Source organism: Sorex fumeus, unplaced genomic scaffold (assembly GCF_029834395.1).
Source record: "Sorex fumeus unplaced genomic scaffold, SorFum_2.1 ptg000033l, whole genome shotgun sequence".
NCBI classification, from domain to species: Eukaryota; Metazoa; Chordata; class Mammalia; order Eulipotyphla; family Soricidae; genus Sorex; species Sorex fumeus.
The window spans coordinates 14458290-14473556 of NW_026606090.1; the positions used below are offsets into that span (position 1 = coordinate 14458290).

At 38.5% G+C, this 15267-nt stretch overlaps 1 protein-coding gene across 5 annotated transcripts in view; it reads right to left on the bottom strand.

Moving 5' to 3' along the window:
* Nucleotides 1-15267, bottom strand: part of PSD3 (pleckstrin and Sec7 domain containing 3) — a 488844-nt gene that overhangs the window by 130852 nt on the left and 342725 nt on the right. The window lies entirely within an intron of this gene.

A 15267-nucleotide genomic window follows, 5' to 3' on the forward strand; every position in this document is an offset into this window, starting at 1 on the left:
ACCTAAGCCATCATTTCTTTGAGTTTATTAAACATATGAAGTGTCATCATAGTGTTACTAAAGTCATTTTACGAGGCCTTCCATGTTACAGTTTTTGCTCACTGAACTGGGTGGGCTTCCATTGTAAGCCAATGTTCCTGCTGTGCTAAGGGCAAGTCTCTGTAGAGTGAGACCTCTGGAGGGATTAAGATGGGAGTTGCTTTTTCCATTCTCTGCCTGTCATTGCCTAGTGACAGGAAGTAGAACTGGAAGGGTGGAGCAGCAAGCAGAGGTTTAGGAGAAATAACATGGGTTGATTAAATGGTAGATTATGTGTGAAGGCTGCTACTAACTGCCCAGGAAGGGAATCTTAATTTTTTAAAAACATTCATGTTATCAATTTTCTTTTATTTGTTTGACCCACTTAGACAACTATTGTCTTTTTTAAATTGTATATTTAGATAATTGGCATTTAAAATTATTATTATGTTCATTAACATGTACCATGTAATATATGTGCTTCTATATTTATATCTTCTATTCATTATCCTTAATATTTATTCTATTTTTATCTTCCCTCCTTTCTCTCTGCCTTTTATGGTCATAATTGATAAGCTTATATGCTGCTAGCTCATTTATTAGCATATTAGTTAAAAAATGAAAACCTTTCTCAGTAGTTTTTTTTGTAATTTTCAATACATATTTATAATCCCAGTCCACTTCATGGTTAATGCGAGTACTTTATAATAATAAAATTATCTTGATTCCTGCCATCTGTTTCTAGCATCACTGCTGTCAATTTATTTCAATTATACAAAGGTATAAATGTTTGTGTATTTGTAAATACTTAAGCACCAAATAACCATGTGTATTTATATATATATAAACATAACTGAGTATACTGTTGCTACTATTTTGATCAATCTGTTATATAGTAACAATAAGAAAATTAAAGTTTATTTTATATTTGCTTTTCCATCTCTGACAATTCCCATTTAATTATACACACACGCATATAAATACATATATACTCATGTACAATAATTATATATACACTCATAAATGTAAACATCTGAATTTCTTATCTGGATAATTTTCCATTTTTCTAAATCATTATAAATTCTTGCAAGACCAGTATGTTGGTAAATTTAATTTTGCCTTTTAAATTATTTGTTTTCTTTTCTTGTCTGTTTTTTTAAGAAGTTTTATTGGATCACCGTGAGATAGTTACAAACTTGCATGATTACATTTCAGTTACACAATGTTTGAGCACCCATCCCTCCACCAATGCACATTTTCCACTGCCATTGCTCCCAGTGTCCCACCTGCCACCCCCACCCACCCCACTCCCTGCCTCTTCTTACTCTCTAATTTTGGGAATTATGATTTGTAATGCAGATACTAAGAGGTCATTGTGTTTGGTCCTTGGTCTACTTTCAGCACACATCTCCCATCTCGAGCGATCCCTCCAATCATCATTTACTTAGTGGTTCCTTCTCCATCCCAACTGCCTTTTACCCCAGTACATGGGGCTGGCTTTCAAACTACTGCATGGTCCTCCTGGCCCTTATCTCTACTGTTCTTAGGTGTTAGTCTCATCTTATGCTACTTTATATTCTACAAATGAATGCAGTCATTCTGTCTGTTCCTCTCTATCTGACTCATTTCACTTATCATGATACTCTCCATATTCATCCACTTACATGCGAATTTCATGATTTCATCTATTCTGACAGCTGCATAGTATTCCATTGTGTAGATGTACCAGTTTCTTTAACCAGTCATCTGTTCTTGGGCACTTGGGTTTTTTTCAAGATTGTAAACTGTGCTACAATAAACATACAAGTGAAGATGTCATTTCTACTGTATTTTTTTTTGTATCTTTGGGATATATTCCCAGGAGTGGTATTGCTGGGTCATTTGGAAACTCAACAGCTTCGCTGATGACATCATTCTAGTAACACCAAACAAGAGCCAAGTGGCACAAATGCTGGCCGACTTCAACCATGAGTGTGGAAAGGTCAGACTACAGCTTAATTTCACCAAAACAATGTTCATAAAAAACGAACTAGTCCCTGACATTCATTTGCTCTCAACGGAATGAACATCTCCGAATGCAGCAACTATGTGTACCTGGGCCAAGAGCTCAACATGAGGAATGACTTGGCGCTAGAACTGTTAAGGAGAAAGAGAGCGGCATGGAACACCTTCAAGAGCGTCGAAGAAGTTGTTAAGAGGATGAAGAACCTCCAGCTCCAGGCACATCTTTTTGACTCCACTGTTCTTTCTGCACTAACATACCCTCAGAGACCTGGGCCCTACGAAAACAGGATGAGAATGCTATTCGGGTATCCCAAAGAGGAATAGAAAGAGCTATGCTTGGAATATCACATTTCACAAGTGAGAGAAAGAATCCGGAGTTCTGACCTCCATCATCGGTCAAGAATCAGGGACGCTGTCTCATTTGCCAAGGTGTTGACAATTAGAAGGGCTGGACATGTAATGCAATTTAAAGACAACCATTGAACTAGAGCTGTTACCGACTGGATTCCACAGGACGTCAAAAGGACACGTGACCACCCACTTACAAAATGGTCAGACTTCTTCGTCAAAACCCTGAAAAAATGGTTTAAGGCTCTTCATGTACCTAGAACGAGCAGACTCATTGGGCTAAACTAGCACGTGACAGGAATGAATGGAGACGCTACTGGCACCCGCTGGAGCAAATTGATGATCAATGGGATGACAAGTGATATAAGTGATGGAAGCTCAATTTCTAGTTTTTGAAGGAATGTTCATATTGTTTTCCAAACAGCTTGAGTCAGTTGGCATTCCCACCAACAATAAATGAGAGTCCCTTTCTCCCTGAATACATGCCAGCACGGGTTGTTCTTTTTCTTATTGATGTGTGCCAGTTTTTTTGGTGTAAGATGATACTTCATTGTTGTTTTGATTTGCATATCCCTTATGATTAGTGATGTAGAGCATTTTTTCACGTGCATTTTGGTCCTTTGCATTTCTTTTTTGTGGAAGTCTGTTCATTTCTTCTCCCATTTTTTGATGGAATTAGAGTTTTTTTTCCTGTAAAGTTCTACCAGTGTCTTGTATATACTGGATGTCAAGCCCCTATCTCATGGGTATTGGGTAAGGATTTTTTCCTATTCCATGGGCTCTTTCTGTATTTTAGTCACTGTTTCTTTTGAGGTGCAGAAGCTTCTCAGTTTAATGTAGTCCCATTTGTTTACATTTGTTTCCACTTGCTTAGTCAGTTGTGTTTCATCCTTGAACATGTCTTTAGCTTCAATGTCAAGGAGGGTTCTGCCTACATTTTCCTCCTGAATCTTGTAGATTCAGGTCTGATATTGAGGTCTTTAACCCACTTTGATCTGACTTTCAGGCCTGGCATTAGACAGAGGTCAGAGTTCACTTTTTTGCAGGTAGCTGTCCAGTTTTCCCAGCATCACTTGTTGAAGAGGCTTTCCTTGCTCCACTTAACATTGTTTCCTAGGAATTTTATTTTCAATCCTGAGCACTTAAAAGTATTTCATTGTGGGGCCAGAGTGGTGAATACAGAGGGGAGGACTTTTGCCTTGCATGTGGCCAACCTGGGTTTGATTCCCGGTATCTCCTATAGGTCTCCTGAGCACCGCCAGGCATAATTCCTGAGTGCCGAGCCAGGAGTAACCCCTGAGCATCTCAAGGTGTGACCCAAAAAGCCCCCAAAATTTAATTTTGTTTTCTTCCTTTTTGCCTAGTTTCTAAAACATGAATTTCAATTATCTTATGTAGAGTGATTCTCCCCCCTCACGCCCAGCTTTGCCTCCATATCCATCCATTCCAGATTTCTTCCAAGGTATCTCCTTGAATGGCGTGGGCCAGGTTGAATCCCTGCACCATGCGATCTCCTGAGCACTGCTTGGTGTGACCTGGGGGTCTTGATGTCTGTAATGCCTGAGCAGTTAACCACCCCCTCCCCGTCCAGTTCTAACTCAGAACCCGAATGGTCCAGGCTCCTTAAGCACTGTTGGGGGGACCCTTTGCTGCCCAAACACACATAAAAATCTCTTTCTACCCGCCCCTCAATTTTATTTTGTCAAATCAGTAATAGAACATTGTATGGAAGAAAGATTTTTCTTTATTTCTCTTATATTCAGCAGTGTGACTCATATACCTAGGTATGATTTTTTTGACTTATACTTTTAATACTACTTGGTGCTAAAATTCCTGACGCTACTGATGTCTGACATTTCTTTTGAAGAAGTTCTCAATTTTTGATGCTTCAAACACTTCCTTTGTTCCATTCCCTCTTTCATTTTTGGTGTTCTCAGTATGAACATGCTGTAATTTTTATAGCCACCCCATGTCTTGTATATTCTTTTTTTTAGTCCAGTTTTTCTATTGGTGAAGATGGTTGATATATTTTCTTTAAAAAATACATTGTTATTTGGGTCACAGATTTATAACAGTGTTTGTGCTTTTAGTTTTGATGTACAGTTACCACACCAAACCACAATCATTTAATTTTTCAACTTCCCTTTTATGATGCAAAGAATTGGATGATATCCTTTCTGCACTGTGCCAAACCCCTTACTCCTTGTTCCATTTGTTATACACCTGAGGTTCAATATTCTGATGATGGTTGAAAGAAATAGGTACTTACACTTAAGGATTAAGAAGGAATTGATTCAATTTAAAATAAAATGACATTTAACAGAAATAATTAAGTGAATATTCTGTAATTCTAAACTCTGAAGAATTAAGGAATTTTAATCTCAAAGATTAAAAAAATCCAAGGAGATTAATCCACACTCAATATAATTTTTAGCTAATTAAAGTTATCTATTCTGCAGAAAAAAATTTCCTTTAAGGTAATGTTCACTTTTATCCCAATTATGGTATTTTCCTCATGAGGATGCAAGGGGAGTGGCTATGCTCAGACTTACTCCTAGATCTTTACTCAGGGATCACTCTTAGCAGTGTTCAGGAGACAATGTTTCATTTTTCTTGTATTTGGTAAATTTTGCACTCAATGTATAAATAAAACAATCAGGTCATTAATATTCCATAAATATCTAGTATATTACATAGGAGTTTAATCCAATTAATAATCATATAGCTTGCCTTATTACTTTGTGATGACAATACTAAAATTAAGACTACAATTTTATCAAGAATTCAACATGATACTGCATTCTCCAAGTGTGGAATATGAGTGTCATATAAAGATAGCCATCATAGTGATAAAGGAAAATCTTAATTTTTCAATGAAAAAATGTCTCTAAAAATTACTCAATAGTATGCATAGCCTCAAAAGGAGAACTGGATTTCATTCTGTTTTACAGACTAATATACCTCAGCTTTCTCATTTCCTTGTGGTTTGTTTTCTCTTTATTCCTAATGCCAATCCTCCTACTTTCTTATGTAGTAACACTATCCTCCCGTTCATCGATTTGCTCGAGCGGGCACCAGTAACATCTCCATTGTGAGACTTACTCTTAGGATTTACGGCATATCGAATACGCCACAGGGAGCTTGCCAGGCTCTGCCATGGGCAGGATATTCTCGGTAGCAAGCTGGGATATCCAAGAGGGATGGAGAAATTGAACCCGATCAGCCGTGTGCAATGCAAATGGTTCTACCCGCTGTACTATTGCTCCATCCCTATTTTCCTATATAATCAAAGTCATTTCTTCTTTATAAATTTGCTACATTTTTTGAATTTGCAACCACAACTATACCAATTCCTTCTAGTCTTAATTTTTTCACTATCAATTAACATCAGTAAACTGGAGGAAATCTTGGGGCTTAATGCAATAATTGAGTTTACACATCTTAAAAAAATCACATAAATGTCTTAATTCAAAATAACTGAATACAAAAAAACATATAAAAACACATGCATACCTGTGTTTACTCTAGCCATTATTATACTAGTCAATAAATTGTAGTGGGGGAACTAGGCAGTTTTGTATTTGTCATATTGCTAATGTTATTCCTCCTCCACCAATACAAATATTTATATTCCTATAAACCAATGTTTACTTCAAAATTTAAAAATTGAGTAAAACCATATTAAAAACCTGAAATTAACTTTTCATAAGATATATTACTATAAGACTTAAATTTTCTCACAAGTAAAATATAATTTAAACCACCATCCCTAAGCCCCTTCCTGTTAGTCCCCAATGCTGTGCCTGGTTTTCTCCCTCTCCCAGGTCAGTAAATATTCAAACCTGGGAACCCGCCTCCCCCGCGCACATGCCACAGGCATCCTTTGGGACAAGGGGCCGCTCACCATCCCTGTTCATCCCCAATGCTGTGCCCTGTTTACTGGGCACTGGTTCTGAATCCCCCACATAAACCAGATACCCATAGGGGGTGTGGACTCTGCAGAAGTGAGAGTGGCCTATTTGGGGGCTGGTGGCCACAGGTAAATTACACATACCCAGAAGTCTTGTGTAACATTTCAGTCTCCATATCACCACAACAACATGAAGAAACAATGCAAATCCCCACCAGGAGGAGAGGACGATGAAGAGTCCAGAAGCCTCAATAGGTGTTATTCACATAAGGGAGCTCTCTGATAAAGAACTCAGATATGAAATAATATAGATGTTCAATGAACTCAATGAAACAGTCAGACATATATCCAGTAAATTAAAGGAGGGCATAAAAGAAACAATCAAGAAAGTATAGTAAGAAATGAGAGCAGAAATTGGAAAGCCACACACAGAAATGTCACAAATAAAGAATTTCGTAGATGAAATAAAAACTCAGTGTGTGCCTTCAACAGTGGAATGGCTACAGTGGAAGACTTAATGAGTGAGCTGGAAGATGAGCTGCAGGAAGCATACAGGCAATAATAAACAAGGGTAAGGGACCTCAAAATAGCTCTAGAACAAATCAGAATCCTAAGGGATGATTCCAAGAGGAACAAAATTAGGATTATTGGAGTACCAGAATATCAGAGAAACAAACCCAATGAAAAAGCCATGGTTAAACAAATCATTGCTGAAAAGTTCCCAGAGCTAGACAATGCAAACATCCATATTCAAGAAGCCCAAAGTGTGCGAGCTAAAAGAGCCCCTATCAAAAACACTCCAAGACATAGAATGATGGATACCATGCATAGAGACACAACACTGCAAGCAGCAAGGCCAAAGTAGGAAATCACATACAAAGGAGCACCCCTGAGATTCACAGCGGACCCATCAGAGAAAACCTTCCAAGCCCAAAGGCAATGGTGATATATAGTGAAAAAACTCACTGAAATGAACGCTTCACCAAGAATACTTTATCCAGCTAAACTCTCACTCAAACTTGAAGGAATGGTATACTATTTTGTGGATAAACAACAGCTTGGGAACTTCATAGACTCAAAACCAAACCTAAAAGAAGGGCTAAAGGAGCTACTTGTAAGACAAGACAAACCCATACAAGCAAAAAAAAAGAAAAACCCTTACAGAAAGATGACACAAAACTCCATAACAATATTCTCTCTCAACGTTAAAGGTTTAATTTCACCAATTAAGAGACACAGAGAGGCAAAATGGATTCAGAGACAGAACCCAACATTCTGCTGCCTACAAGAAACACATCTGAAAAATCAGAACAGACTTAAAGTCAAGGGATGAAAAACAACCCTGCAAACAAATAACCTCCTCAAAAAAGCTGGAGTGGCCATACTAGTATCGGACAACACAGAATTCAGGTTGAAAAAGATTAGAAGGGGCAGTGAAGGCAATTTTTTATTAAACAAGGGATATGTACAGCAGGAAGAAATAACACTCCTAAACGTAGACATACCCATAAGGGACCAGCCAAATACCTACAATAACTGCTAACAGACCTTAAGAAGGACATTACAAGTAACAAAATAGTAGTTGGAGACATCAGCACAACCTTATCACCCCTGGATAGATCAAGAAGATTAAAAATCATAAAGGAAATAATGGCTCTGAAGGAAGAAACAGAAGACAGAGGGTGAATAGGTTTATACAGGACATTATATCCCCCCTAAAAAGAATACACATCCTTTTCCAGTTCACATAGAACATTTTCCAGTTCACATAGAAAATTTTCCAGAATAGGTCATGTGCTGGGCCACAAATCATACCTCAACAGAATGAGGTAGACAGACATTGTATCAACTATCTTCTCAGACCATGATGCACTGAAGATAGAAGGTAATCATGTACATATGCAGAAAACTAAATAAAAAATCTGGACATTAAACAACTCAATGTTGAACAATGAGTGGGTCAAGAAATAAATCAAGGGAAAAAAAGAGAAAGAAATCAAGGAAGAAATCAAAAGACACCTGGAAACAAATGAGAATGAAGACACGAGCTACCAGAACCTATGGGATGCAGCTAAAGCTGTGGTAAGGGGAAAATTTATAACTCTGTAAGCATTCCGTAGGAAGGAAGAAAGGGTCCACATAAATAACTTGACTTTGCAGCTCAAGATCTTTGAAAAGGACCAACAAAAGGAGCCCAAACCAGGCAGAAGGAAAAAGATCATAAAAATTACAGAAGAAATGATCGACATGGAAGCCCAAAAAACAATCCAAAAGATCAATGAAACCAAGAGCTGGTTCTTTGAGAAAATATCCAAGATTGATAAACCACTAGCAAGACTCAGAAAGAAAAAAAGAAACAAAGGAAACAAAGACACCACAAGAAAAGAAAACTACAGGCTGATATCCCTAATAAACATGGATGCGAAGATTCTCAACAAAATACTAGCAAATAGAATTCAACAACTTATCAAAAAGATCATACGCCATGACCAATGGGATTCATCCCGGGGATGCAAAGATGGTTTAACATTTGGAAGTCAATCAACATAATCCACCATATCAATAAAAGAAAAGATAAAAACCATATGATCATATCAATAGATGCAGACAAGATCCAGCACCCGTTTATGATGAAAACCCTTGCCAAAATGGAGTAGAAGGGGCTTTCCTCAATATAATTAAAGCCATCAAACCACAAGCCTATGACAAGCATTATCCTCAATGGGGAAAAGCTAAGACCTTCCCTCAAAGATGAAGGACGAGACAAGGATGCCCACTCTCTCCATTGCCATTCAATATAGCAATGGAAATACTTGCAATAGCAGTTAGGCAAGAAAAAGATATTAAGGCATTCAGGCAGGAAAGGAAGAAATCAAGCTCTCACTATTTGCAGATGATATTATATTATACTTAGAGAACTCTAATCTATCTATCTATATATATCTATATATATATATATATATATGATATTAAGGCATTCAGGCAGGAAAGGAAGAAATCAAGCTCTCACTATTTGCAGATGATATTATATTATACTTAGAGAACTCTAATCTCTCTCTCTCTCTCTCTCTCTCTATATATATATATATATATATATAATCTATCTCAAATGAGAGATAGAATCCGGAGTTCTGATCTTCGTCAACGCTCAAGAATCAGGGATGCTGTCTCATTTGCCAAGACATCAAAAATCAGATGGGCTGGACACGTAATGAGGTTTACAGACAACCGCTGGACTAGAGCCATTACTGATTGGATTCCACGGGACATCAAAAGATCACGTGGACGCCCACCTATAAGATGGTCAGACTTCTTCGTCAAGACCCTAAATGATCGGTTTGAGGCTCTGCATGTTCCTAGAACGAACAGATACCATTGGGCTACGCTAGCACGCAACCGGGATGAATGGAGACATTACTGGCACCCGCTCGAATAAATCAATGAATAACGGGGATTAAGTGATTAAGTGATTAGAGAACTCTAAAGCCTTTAAAATAAACTCCTTAGAAAAAATAGTAGTAAAGTTTCAGGCTATAAAATCAATACCCAAAAGTTCATGGCTTTCCTATATGCAAATAATGAGAGAGAAGAAAGTGACTTGAGAAAAACAATCCTGTTCAGAATTTTTCCCCAGAATATCAAGTACCTAGGAAACAGTTTTAACAGATTATTCACTGTTTCATATTTATTGTATTTATAGTCAAGCTTGAGAGCTTGTTTGGAGGTTCTAGCAGGGGAGCTCAGCTACTCATATACCCTTGACTGAAAACACATCTGTCTCATTCGGGGAAGGCCATCCTCTTTGACTGAGCATGCAGCTTCAGGAAGGATGCGCATGGAGCAGTGAGGGAGGAAGGGGACACCTGCCTAGCCAGCCAGATCAGCCAAATCAACGCTGGCAATCAATGGGGGGAACATATGTTGCAGCCAGATTGCTCTCATATCCTCACATTTTCACTTGGGGCGCCCTAGAGTGGGGCGAATAAGAGCCCTCCCCACCCCAAGGAACCGAGCCCCAGCAACTGACTTCTACTACCCAACTGCTGCCACACTCCAGGCTGCTTTCCACACACCAGCTGAGCCTCACATATGAGTGAAGTCCCACGGAACACAGGTAATGCGAAACTTTGTGACCTTGGACTCTGGGCTCAACAGGACCAGGAGCAGAGATCCTCTGACTGCTTCCCCCATTCTCTGATGACCCAGGGGCCACACCCAAAGCCACCTCCTGCTGGTGCCAGATAATCTCATTGGTCACCCTCCAGAACTCATGGCTGCTTCTCCTGGAAGGGAGCATAAAAATGAGGCCCCCATAACTATGCCATCAGACTCTGCGCCAGGCAGAGAGAGGCAGATGGAGAATATATATATATTCTTCTCCTCTCGGAGAGCCCAGCAAGCTACTGAGAGTATCCCCCTGCCTACACAGCAGAGCCTGGCAAGCTCCCCGTGGTGTATTTGATATGCCCAAAGCAGTAACAATAATGTGTCTCATTCCCTTAACCCTGAAAGAGCCTCCAATACAGCAGCGTTGGAAAGACAAGTAAGGAGAGGCTGCTAAAATCTCAGGACTGGGAGAAATGGAGGCGTTTACTGGTGCCTGTTCGAGTAAAATGATGAACAATGGGATGACAGTGATACAGTGATACATTGATATTAAAGCTTACATTTCACAGACCGTTAAAGACTGTGTATTAGTACACAGTTACTTGTGTACCATTACACAGGAAAGGAAAGCAGTTATCATTTCATCAAATCCTTTTACATTATAGGTAGCACAAGAAATTTGCATGATAGAAAATCCTAACCACTAGCTCTTAGGCATGAAAAATGAATGAAAGGAATTGAAATCAGAAAATAAGAAGTCAAACTAGAAACCTAATCTTACTATTCTACCCTTTCAGGTGAGATTAATCTCCATCTGAGAGAGCTGGTGCAACTAGGAAGTGAAAACAGACCCCTCCTTCCTGTTAGGTTTCAGCAGTCTCCACACCAAATTTCCACCATATTGGGCCCATATTGCAGCTCCTGGCCCTCTACTTATGCAGCGACTCAACTTATGTACTCAGCAAATTATACACTGTTCACAATTATATGTCCTGTCATTTGGTGAAGATGGGAAGAGAAGGGAAAGAGTCTTCCAGAGCGTGATGTTGGATATTAATTAACTCAAAGTGTTTTAGGCTTCATCTGTGAATCCCTAATTTAAAGTTTATTTTTAACCTTTCCTTTATATTTTACCTCTCATTCTCTCAGTCCCCCAAGTCAGTCTTGATTACTTACAAGCCAAAACTTTCTGATAATTCTGAACTTTGTATGTGTAATGCTTTGTATTTGAAGTACTCTGTATTTGTACCTGCTTTTATATTTACTCTACAGCCTTCTTATATTTTACTATAGAGCAATTTTCTTTGGTTAAACAGAGAAAGACCATTACTGTTATGCTCCTAATATTTGGGAGTTGATTGAATGTGAAATATATATATACTACTGGGAATAATTACTTGGTCATAATTACTTGACTCAGGCTTCAGTTGTTATAGTTCTATGGGACTGGGATGGACCTGGGGCAAGAGGCAAAGCTACCCTGGCATCTAAATTGGACACTCGAGAAAGCACAAATGCATGAACATGATGCAAGCTGCTATGACTTAAAGACACAGGACCCCCATGGGGAAGGACAAGCTGAACTGGCCTGAAGACTTATTCTGGGATATATGGTAAAAGCCTTGCTCTCAGAGCCCAGAGAATTAAGTTTGGGGATCCTTGTCTTTTACTGTGTTTATCCAAACAACTGCAAGTATTGATAACTTATACAACTAGAGGGAATGATAAAAGCAAGATAGGTGTCCCTGGGAGACAGTGCCTCCTTGAATTAATCTCCCCAAGAGAATTTCCTCTGCCAAATGTTTATCTATGTAAATGACAAATCACACCTATGTCCTTACCTTAATTCTCAGATGTTCTATAAGTATGCTAGCAGCTGTACATTAAATGGGCCATTTTCACCATCAAGCTGTGGTTCCCCATCTCCGTGTCTCTGTCTCTTTGGGGGAGGCCTGGGGAGGTGGGAAGGTGGCTCTGGGCCATCGAATGCACACACATCACAGCAGCAACAGCCCCTCAATTTACTATGTTAATTCATGGGTATGAAAACTTCAAAAAATCAACCCTACTCAGCAGGAACACTAGAAAAATCAATGAAGAAAGTATGTAGAAGCCCATGAAGTTCAATGAGTAAGAACAATAACATGAAGAACAACAACTCCAATCAGTTTTGTAAATCCTCAGAAAATGATCTTAATGACACCCTGCTAAGGATGTATAATGAGCTCAAAGAAATGATGGCAAAGTTAGTGAGGAAAGCACAAGAACCTATGAGAGTTGAGAAATGAGAAAACCATAAGCAGAAATGAAGAGTATGGTATGTGATATAAGGAAGTCATTAGAAGCTCTGGGCAGCAGAATTACACAGCATCTGGGAATTAATAAAGTAACTAAAAGACATTTAATAAAAACTATGAATCACTATAGAGAATAGAAAATATAAGGAAGTGGAAAACTGTTCCATGCTTATGGATGAAATGCACTAACACAATTAAAATGACTATTTGAACCAAAGGACTGCATAGTTTTATTGCAATCTATAAAAAAATCCTGAGGAATATGGAAAAATATTACTAAAATATATGTAGAGCTATTAAACTACCCAAATACCTGAAGCAATTAAAAAAAAACCCCGAAGATGGATGCCAGTGTGCATTCTCTACAGTCATCAAAACTGTAGAGTACTGGGTAGAAGCAGACTTTCAGATCAGTAGGATAGAAGTGAAACCAGTAATAAAATCCTTAGATACTTTGAAAATTAATTTTCAACCAAGAGGCTAGGATCATTAAGTGGAGGTAGGAAGGCCTTTGGAAAAGAGTGTTGGGAAGACTAGTTGACTACATGCAAAAGAATGAAACAGGAGTGTGTTCAAAATGTGTGGGTGCATGAAGTGTGTGTTCAGTGGCCATGAGCTGCTTCCCCACCCTGACCATTGCCACCAATGCACACATGAAGGAGAGAATGGAGGCCAGGCTGGTTGGTGTTTCCATCCCCATTCCAGGCTCACACTGTATCTCATTCCAGTCTTTCCCATGCCCAGTCTCACAGCCTTAGTTATAGAGCATAATCATCAGGGTTGGGGGGAACAATTCTACATTGGTGAGATAACACAAAAAACATATGTAAAGCCCTTCCTTCCTGGGAAGCTCTTCTAGGAAAATATCACCTCTTGCTAGGAGACCCACCCAGCCCAAGGGCAGAATTTCATCTAATTTCTTCTTTCCTTAGTGCATATCCATTTAAATGGTCATCTTAAATTTACTACTTAATAATAGTTCTAGTCATTTTGTATGGACACAGTAAGAGATATATTAAGCTTAAAGGGTGGCTCTCCTGGGGATCCCAGACTACAGCCCTCAGGCTAGATTAGTCTTTCCTATCTCAGTCAGGTCCTTATCCAGTTACTTCTTTATGGGTTATGAGAGTATTTGTTTGTGACAGTGCTCTTAACTTATTATAGTTTTATGGCACTTGAACTGTCCCTTTTCGATGCCAAAATAGCTCACAGTTTGTCCTGGGTCCATGCAAGACCTTGCCAGGACCCACTTTTTGGGGTGCTAGGAACTAAGGGCAGCTGGGGCATAAGTGGAGTAAATATGACAGATGCCCAGGAATAAATATTATTGAGAGTCAATTTACTCCCAAGTTACAAAAGCATAGCATTAACTGTCTTTCTGTGTTTATCCAAAAAGGACATTGCTCTAACAATGACATAAGGGAAAGAAAAAACTGATATTTCACTTACAAATACAAAATCCAGACTCCTCTGAGGAATCTGACTTTACAAGTCACAAGCTTTGATTAGGAGAAATAAGTGATTAATGGATAGGGGAAGCAGAACTCAAAGAAGAAGTATAAGATGAATACTGAGGAAATGGGAGTGCTTCAGAAACATTGTCATGGGTGTTACTCAATAAACCTAAGCTCCCCATGGGCGTGGGGTGGGTGTAGGGTGGGTTGGGAGGGGGCAATTTTATCCAACAGGACCAATATCACATCCTGAAAAATAATACAAAATCTAATGAAAAAGTCAGTATTCACCCTGAATCTGTAAAGCAAATTGAGAAAAGCATAGGCATAACTCCCTATGAAAATAACTTTAGGAAGATTTCAGTGAGTGGACTCCAGTATCTAGGATACTAAATACAAAAATAAACAAATGGAAGTATATCAGAGTAAAAAGCTGCATTGTGAAAGGAACTATGACTAAAATAAGAAGAAAACTTACTGAATGGAACAAAAGGCTGATCTCAAAGGGCTAATATCCAAGATGTGTAAAGTTCTCACAAATTACAACAATGAAACAAGCGAACAAAAATTCCCTCAGAAAATTAGAAGAGCTAAACAGATATTTCATACAGAGGGCTAACAAAAATTTTTAGAAAGGTATTTATCATTGTAGATTATTAGGGGAACACCTGATTGTGCTTAGGATTACTCCCAGTAGGGTGCTGGGAACATATGCAGTGTTGGGGTTTCTGAACCTTGGTCAGTTGCATACAAGGCAAGTGCCTTACCTGCTATAGTCTGTCCAATTCCTAATTCTTATTTATTTAGTCAATATAAAATTAGGTACAATTCAACTTCTATTAGCTCTCTTAAAGTACATACCTTAAACTCTACTTTTTAATATAAAACTGATATGGTATTATGAAATTCTATTCCTCTTAAGGAGAGCGATAATATCTAGTATTACATGATTGGTTCCCAGAAGTTCTGAGTTAAAATTTTTTTCTAGCTTAGTTAACTTAATATTTCTCAAGGTATATGTATCTACAGAACTTTTTCTTTTCATTTTGTGAACAATATCCATCAATGTACTGGCATAGTTAAAGGGATTTAATTTTTTGAGTGGGGGGGTTATTGGTGCTTGGGGGTT